This window comes from Erithacus rubecula (genome assembly GCF_903797595.1).
Source record: "Erithacus rubecula genome assembly, contig: scaffold_127_arrow_ctg1, whole genome shotgun sequence".
NCBI lineage: Eukaryota > Metazoa > Chordata > Aves > Passeriformes > Muscicapidae > Erithacus > Erithacus rubecula.
The window spans coordinates 1,177-9,799 of record NW_027636165.1 but is presented as its reverse complement, the minus strand read 5'-3'; the positions used below and the strand labels follow the sequence as shown (position 1 = coordinate 9,799).

The 8,623-nt window shown below is 42.7% G+C and overlaps 1 long non-coding RNA gene across 1 annotated transcript; it reads right to left on the bottom strand.

Moving 5' to 3' along the window:
- Nucleotides 1–3,458: 3,458 nt before the first annotated feature.
- On the bottom strand, nt 3,459–5,873 carry LOC306815404. The gene is made up of 3 exons (XR_013777401.1): nt 5,508–5,873; nt 4,956–5,136; nt 3,459–3,518 (listed from the first exon to the last, which is right to left on the bottom strand). It is a non-coding gene; the product is annotated as an uncharacterized lncRNA (long non-coding RNA).
- Between the last annotated feature and the right edge of the window lie 2,750 nt (nt 5,874–8,623).

The window sequence follows — 8,623 nt, the reverse complement described above, 5'->3', positions numbered from 1 at the left end:
GGGTATAAAAGGGGCTCAGGGCCCTGCGCTGCCCAGTCCCTGGAGCGCCGCTCGCTCGCGAGGAAGCAGCTCCCGGGATCCCTGCGCCACAAACGAGGTTGAGATGGAGGAGGACAAGGTGAAGCCCAACTCCCAGGCAGCCAGCCCCTTGCCTGCCCGGCTGGAAGAACAGGCCCTGGGCGGGCAGTGGCTGGGGGCAGGCGACAGCTCAGGCCTGCGCCAGTCAGACACTGAGGAGGAGGGGGCCTTTGCCACTATGGAGGAAGAGTGGAAAAGCAACACAGATCGAGAGCTTCCTCGGTGGGGAGACATAACTGGCCAAGAGCTTTGCCTTGGGAAAGAGATGAAAGTCAGATAGTTTTACCAGCAAGAAGAAGAAGGGAAAATCCAGGAAGTTTCCCCATGTGAAGCTGTGAGTCACCAAGAGGGGCATCGGGAGGAAGCAGATAAGAGAATCCATTCGGAAGATGGCACACAGCAAGAGCTGGATATGCCATGTTCACTAAGTGTGTCTGACCAGGAAGAATTTTCTCTAGCATACATTTAAGAGGTTTTTATTACTTATATCTATCTGTTCTTAGTGACAACAGAGCAATTGCTCAAATTTAAGTTTCTGTTTTCTTCATCTCCTTAATGCATGCAGCAGAAGAACCTGCATCCTTTAATGCAATGGTAATGTTTTGACAGCTATGACAGAACTTAAAATTGGAGTGTATCTCAGTGTGAGTAATCCAGACTGGATGTCAGTGTGACTCACCTCAGTTTTGGCCATGCTAAATTATTTTAGATTCATATATTCTGACATCTGCACAGTCTAACTAAAACAGTGCAGAGCCCTTGGCATTATGGGATTGCTGATGTAAAAGACCTTTGCTTCCACACCACTTTTCACAGCTGACTCACAGCTTTCTTTCAACTTCCTATCAATTCCTGCAATCGAATCTTAAGAGGAGATAGAACTCCGTTTCATGGAATGTCTGTGTAGGATTCAGTAAATCATTTACAAAGATGTAATACCTGCAAAATCCCTACATAGAGCAGTGTAAAAAACTACTTTGGCATTTCCCTGTCTTCATAAACAAATGTAAATGTCAATACTAGCAACTTCAAGCAATTTTTTTTCTTGCTGAGTTTTTAGAACTGAGCCTCTAGCATTTTGACACAGTGTTCTCATTTTGTTCGCTTTCAGAACCAGCGCTTATTTTTAGTCATTAGTGATTGCATTATCCAAAAGAAATAAAACTGGCATGAATTGGCAATAAATGGAAAGAAATTAATGAAACAAAACACTCCATCAAGCTGCTGCATGTAAGACTCTCTGATTGTAAGAGCCTGAAATGAGGGATGCAGAACTCCATGCAGGTTCTTGAAAATGCTGCTTATTATATCTAAATGATGCAGTAATTTATTTATCATTTAAAATGCTGTTTATTGTATCCAAAAGATGCAGCAATTCATGGGCCATGGGTGACAAGAGCCCAGCCCACATCCTGACAGCCACATCTGTGGGTTCCTCAGAAAGCTTCCGCTAGTTCTGGTTACAATGCATTCAATAATTTTCATTACAGAGCATCCTAAGACGTGACAACCAATTTATGCCTTCACTGTCACCTGTAGCCTATCATACTTACTGACATTACAATATTCTTGTTACTATTTTCCAGTCACAAAAGGTGAGTGTGCTTCAGTTTAAGCTAGACTCTCACATGGTTAAATTCATTCCTATAGACACAGGTAATATTTCTTGTAACCAGGTTTGCTTTTATGTACTGGTGTGATATTACGGGTGCCTGATAAGAAAAGTCACATCCTTTGATTTTAGCAAAATTGCAAACATCATCTCATCCACAATTCAATTGTCTATTATTATTGTGAGACATGCTGTTCTGAGACAGACACAACCTTGTCCTATATACACAAGTGAAGTTGTCTGGTTGGTTAGATGCATTTCATAGTGGCAAATGCTTTGGTCCATGTCCAGGCAAGTATCTTTGTCATTTTCTAAAGTTCCCTCACATATATATCCCAGTTGTTTTCTTATAGAACAGGGCTCTAAGTTAATAGTCTGCCATTTTCCTTCAACTTCTTGTGCCCACATTCTATGTTCCTAAGGATACAATACAGTCCCTTCATGATTTAGTCCTAGAGCAACTATTGGATATATTAAGCTCACAGATGCACTATGTATAGTTAAAAGCTGTCAGTCTATTTGTCTCAGGGTAATTGGCAAAATTAACAAAAAACCACCAAGATTGAAGCTCTCTTTCCATTTCAGAGCCATTATCCCAAACAATTTTGTGAATTTCAGCAGCCACTGACTGCATCCACATTTGTGCTTGAATACATCCAGGAGCCAGACAAACGTTCGCACTATCTGTGCCTAGGGCTTTAATTGTTACCTCATGGTCTTGCTCTTCTGTATTTTCCAATTTTGGTAATATTTTAATGAGTTTCCAATGATTGTTACCTGGTGCTAACAATGAAGATTGCAAGGCTGCTCTAATTTAACTGAATCACTTCCTATCACAGTCAATTTGTTCATTAACACCTCCGAATCCATTTTGTTTAAAATTCCCAATCCTGTTCCTAGTATCTCAGTTAAGTCACTCTTTTTTTCTAAAAATTAGACAGCATATGGTTTTCAAGCCAAGTAGTCCATTCCATAAAAGGAGTTTTGAGAAATGGGGCACATTCTGGCCGAATGCCAGAAGCATTTACCTGCATTCCCATTTCTACTCGCTTCAGAGATTATCCTGGGTTAGTTAGCAGTCTCTGAATTCTTGTTTTCTTGATAGCATATGGTCTAATTTTAGTAATTGTGGGAATCATAGGTTGTTTCTTTTTCTCTGAAGAATTCAGAGTCTGGATTGCTACAGCCCTCTCTGACACTGGTGGGGTTGATTTGGCTTTGATTTTGTGAAACTATGCAATAATGAGTAACATTAAAATCAAGATCAAACCCTTTGGCTGCACATCCTTCAATTTTAAGTCTAAACTCAGGACAAGTGGTCAAGCACTTGTCACAGCATCCAGGACCAACTTGGATGAGTTCCATGGGTGGATGGTGAGCCTCATGGAACCCATTTTGTACAAATGCATATTCACGTCCCCAAAGATTCCTTCCTTCCCACATACTTGCATTTGTGACCCTTTACATTCTGCTCAAAGCCCTATCAGAGTAGGGATCGTAAGCTTTTCCTTGGCATTGATAAATCCCGGTTACATTGCATTGATGTGGTGTTGCTTTGACTCTTATAGGCATGCCAATGACCACAAGGGTCACAACCATTTGCATTATGTCCATGATAGCAATAAGTCCATTACTCACTGTTCTCGGTGAATTTCAGATTCAGGTCTCCATCACCTGGTGTAGTTTTCCAAATTTCTTCAGGAGACTTCTTCACTTGGGAGTGATGGATCCACGCCTTCTGTTCTTTGATCTTCACTGCCATGAAGGTGGTGAGGAATACCTGGAATGGTCCTTCCCACTGTGGTTCCAAAGTCTTCTCTGCAAAAGACTTAACATATACATAATCCCCAGGTTCTACATCATGTACTAGCCCATCTATTTCTCTGCTTTGGGCCCCAGCCACATATTTTCCAATTTCTCCAAGTTGTTTATTTAGGCCCACTATGTACTTGTGTAGAGTTTCTTCCTCTACTTGAATGGGTGTTATTCCTTCCTGGACCGCATATGGTCTCCTATACAATATTTCAAAAGAGCTTAATTTCCCTTTTGTTCTTGGTTTTTGTTCTAATCTGTACTAATGCCAGAGGAAGAGCCTGGGGCCAAGGAAAATTTGCCTCTTGCCCCAGCCTAACAATTTGTTGTTTGATCAAATGTTTCATTTTCTCCACTTGGCCACTGGGTTGAGGGTGATATGGGGTATGCAATTCCCGGTCTATCCCCAGGTGGTGACTAATTTGCTGTACAATTTTGGAGATAAAATGTGGCTCTCTATAGATGATATAGCAGCTAGGACTCCAAAACGTGGTATTATTTCTTGTAATAATGCCTTGGTAACCTCTTAGCTGTCTGGGTAGAGAAAGTTTCTGGCCATCCTGAAAAGGTATCTGCTAAAACTAATTGGTAATGATACCCCCCTTTACTGGGCAATTTCGTAAAATTAATTTGCCATTGGTGCCCAGGCTTTCCCATTTATCATATTATTTAAGTATAATAATTAATCCAATTAGCAAAATTATAATATAATTGAATTATTATAATACCACCTTTCGCAATTTGTCCAACTTTAGGCTCTGGAAAGTTTTTAGGATTAGTTTGGAGGCAAAGACCACACTGACGAGTTACTTCTGTTACTGTGCCTTGCAATTTTCTAGCCAGAATTTTATCCTTTAAATAATTGTATAGGGCATTTATTCTCCAATGTGTTTTCTCATGTTCTTTTAGCACTAATGACCACAACAAGTAAGAAGGTACTACAACTTTTCTTTCTTTGGTTACAGCCCAGCCTTCCTGGCAATAAGTTGCTTCTTCCTTAATAAGGTATTTTTCCTTTTTCTTATATACTGGCTTACCTTCCTTCAATAGAGATCTTTCCATCTGGAATTAATGCTGCCTTGACTGTTTCATTGGGTACCTCACCTTTGGCTGTGTCTTTTGCCTCTCTGTCTGCCAGCATATTTCCTTCTTCCAATTCTGAGCTCACTTTTTGGTGTGTCCTGATGTGCATAATAGCTACCTTTTCAGGTAACTGAACTGCATCTACTAGTTTTAGTATTTCTTGTGCATGTTTAATATTTTTCCCTTGTGAGTTCAGCAGTCCTCTTTCTTTCCACATAGCTTTGTGTGCTTGTACCACTCCAAATGCATACCTTGAGTCTGTATAAATGTTGATTTCTTTTCCTTTTGCCAGCTCTAAGGCCTGGGTAAAGGCAATTATTTTAGCTTTTTGTGCAGAGGTATTTGTTGGCAATGGTTCAGACTCTATTACCTCTCTGCTTGTGGTAACTGCATACCCAGCATGTCTTTTTCCCCTGATGATACAGCTGCTCCCATCAGTGAACCAGCTCTCAGCATCCTCGAGAGGGGTGTCCTTCAGATCCGGGTGACTGCAGTAGGTGGCTTCAATGGTCTCCAGGCAGTCGTGGATCACTGGTTCTCCCATGCTCCTGCTGAGGAAAGAAGCTGGGTTCACAATGATAGCTACCACAATTTCAACATCATCTTGTTCTACCAGTATGGCCTGGTACTTCAGAAATCTTTGTGGGGAAAGCCAATGTCCCCCTTTCGCCTCCAGGACTGCAGACACTGTGTGGGATACTAGCACAGTCATCTTCTGGCCTAGGGTGAATTTGAGTGTCTCTTGGATGTTCACTGCTACTGCTGCAGCAGCTCTGAGGCACCCTGACCACCCCTTGGCTGCTGTGTCCAGCTGTTTGGAGAGGGAGGCAACTGCCCTCTGGTACAGCCCCAGGTCTTGTGCTAGTACTCCCAGAGCAATCCCTTGTTTTTCGTGAGAAAACAGAAAGAATGGTTTACTCACATCTGGAAGTCCCAGGGCTGGAGCTGACATAAGAGCCTTCTTCAGGTGGTTGAAGGCTCGTGTTGCTTCTGTTGTCCACTGAAGATCCCTGCTCCCTTCCATGATTAAGGCATATAGGGGTTTAATGAACAATCCATAGTTATAAATCCACAGTCTGCACCACCCCGTCATGCCCAGAAAGGTTCTCAGTTCTTTCACTGTCTGGGGTTTCGGGGTTTGGCATATTGCTTCTTTATGGTCTTGCCCCAAGGTCCTTTGTTCAGCACTTACTTCATAGCCCAGGTAAATTACTGTTTGTTTCACCATCTGGGCTTTCTTTTGGGATGCCTGATACCCCTGCAGGCCCAAGAAGTTTAGGAGGCTCACCGTCCAATCCACACATGTCTCCTGGGTCCGGGTGGCTAGTAAGAGTTCATTCACGTACTGAAGCAGCTGTCCCTCTCCTGGTGGAGGTTCCCAAGACTCCAAATCCTTTGCCAGCTGTTCTCCAAATATAGTAGGAGAGTTCTTGAACCCCTGGGGCAGTACACACCATGTGAGCCAAGTTTTACATCCAGTTTTGGGATTCTCCCATTCAAATGCAAAAAATTTCTAGCTGGCTTCATGGAGAGGGAGGCAAAAGAAAACATCCTTCAAATCTAAAACAGTAAACCAGGTTAGTTCAGGTGTTAGAAAAGTTAACAAGGTGTAGGGGTTAGCAACACTGGGCATAAATCTTCAGTTATCTTATTAACAGCTCTTAAATCTTGTACTAACCTGTATGATTAATCAGGCTTTTTTTGAGGGCACTGGCACTCTTTCAATAGTCCTATTTGCAAAAAGTTTTCAACGATTGGGCTAATTCCTTCTCTGTCTTCCCTTTTTAAGGGATATTGCTTGACCCTTACTGATTGTTCTCCTCTTTAAGCCAGATTTGTACTGATAGAGCATTCTTTGCTTTCCCTGCTATATTAGAGGCCCAAACTTCAGAGAACACCTGATCTCTTTATTTATTTATTTATTTATTTATTTATTTATTTATTTATTAATAATTTCTTCTTCATTTTCAACTTAACAATTCCATATATTGTTGATCTTTTACCTCCAAACTAATTTCCCCATTTTTAAATATTATTTTTGCGTCCAGCTGCTCTAGCAGATCCCTGCCTAAAAGTGCAGATGGAGCTTTAGGCATATGCAAAAATCGGTGAATTCCCCAGTCTTTTCCCACTTTATACTTTTATGATTTACAAAAATATGCTTTTTCAGGTCAACCAGTAGCCCTTTTACATTTTCCTTTATTATTGCTAGTAGGTTTTTGGGGGTTTTTTTGTCTCTGATTTACACCCCTCTTCTCAATAGCTGAAAACCCTCCAGGCCTCATCTAGCAAAGTCTCCAAGTTCCAACTTGCTGGGACCCGCATCTTCTGGAGCTTTCACTTGATGTCACCTGTACATTGCCCTAAAAACAAGTTTTCCAATTGTTGTACTCGCTTATGAAATTCAGGATCCAGAGTGGTGTGTTGACACATTCCTCCTCGCAACTGGTCTAGATATTCAGAAGCAGTTTGAGAGGAATTCTGTTTAATAACATAAAATAGGGTGGATACTGTTGGGTTGGCTCTTGTGACTCAGGAATTGGGAGGGGACTCCCATATTAATTACTGTTCTCTCAAGTGAGGATGAAGCAGGGGATGAAGCAGAGGTAAAACCTGAAGTTGATGGCAATTCCAAATCTACTTCCCCTACCACCTTCTCTCTTCCTTGTCTTTTAGGGGGTGGTCTGAGCACTTCCTCTGTCTCCTCTTCCTGAGTCTCCATACAATGCACCTTGGCAGGATGTGTACACCTTTGATTTATTGAGCATGTGCTGCAACACCTCCTGGGTTTTTTCTTATTAGCTTTATTATCTTTTTCAAGAGCCAACACTAAAGGGTCAGAGGGTGGTCTAATTCCACAAGCCCTTTGCCACTCAGGGTGATTCCTAATGGTGAAAAACATGTCAGCATAAGTAACTTCATGTCACTTCTGCTCATGCCTAAGGAAAAGCATCAGCTGTACCAAAGTGTTATAGTCCAACGTCCCTGATGGGGGCCACTTCACCCCTCCTCAAGTTTATAAAGTGGCCACCACTGTGTGTACAACTTAATAAGCTCTCTTTTAGTTTCTGTATCCTTATGGTCCACCAGCTCTTTCCAATATGCCAAAACATATCCCAAAGGACTACCTTTAGGAACTTCTTTGCTTTCACTTGCCTCCATACTGAAGATTCTTTTACTCTCAATGCCTTTAAACCTTATCCCAGCTTTGGAGCTTCACCTAGCAGTAACTTGGTACAAAGATCTTCCACTTATACACTTAGCTGACTGTGAGAGTCCGTCTGAGCCTCTCGTCTGTTTCTGCCCAACGACCCTCGCCTGAGGCCTGCGCTGGCCAGGGATGGGAGGAACGCCAAGTGACTGTTCCGCAGGTGATGCCTACCAGGACTGGTTTCTCATGACAACTAGTCATGGGGCGCTGACTCAACAAAGCTCCCACAGATGGAAAAACAATGGACTGGTCAGTATGGGCTGCCCTGTGTGTGTTCATAACAACAAAGATGGTTTGTTGTGCCTTGAAACGTCCTGTTTCCACCTGTTCCTCAGGGTAATGAGCTTCACATACAATAGTCCATAAACCTTCCCACCTTTTGGCCAGAAGCCACTCGCTTTGGGAAAGGACTATAAAAGTGACTTTCTCAGAGGAGACCCCGAGATCTCCCCAGACGGCAACAGACATCTATTGGCTGCTCCACGAGGATTCGTCTGCCAGTCTTGGTAGCTATAATCCCGACCTCCCTTTCTCTCTCTCTCTTTTCTCTCTCTCTCTCGTCCCCCACTATCCGCATTTGGTTGGCACTAAATAAAGTGCATTTCTGTAAAAGTAAACTGGTTTTGTCCCCTGCTGGTGTCTTTGCGCTCTGAGATCCATAAAAGAACCAGTCATCACTCCCGCTCGGGTTGGGCGGATCATGACACATGGCCAGGCCAGGTCCCGCTGCAGAAAAAGTGCCAGGAAGCCCCAGCACAGGGAAGAACACAAATACAGAGTGCCAGGGTGGGACCTGTGCCAGGGAGAGCCTGAGACAGCAAAGGCAC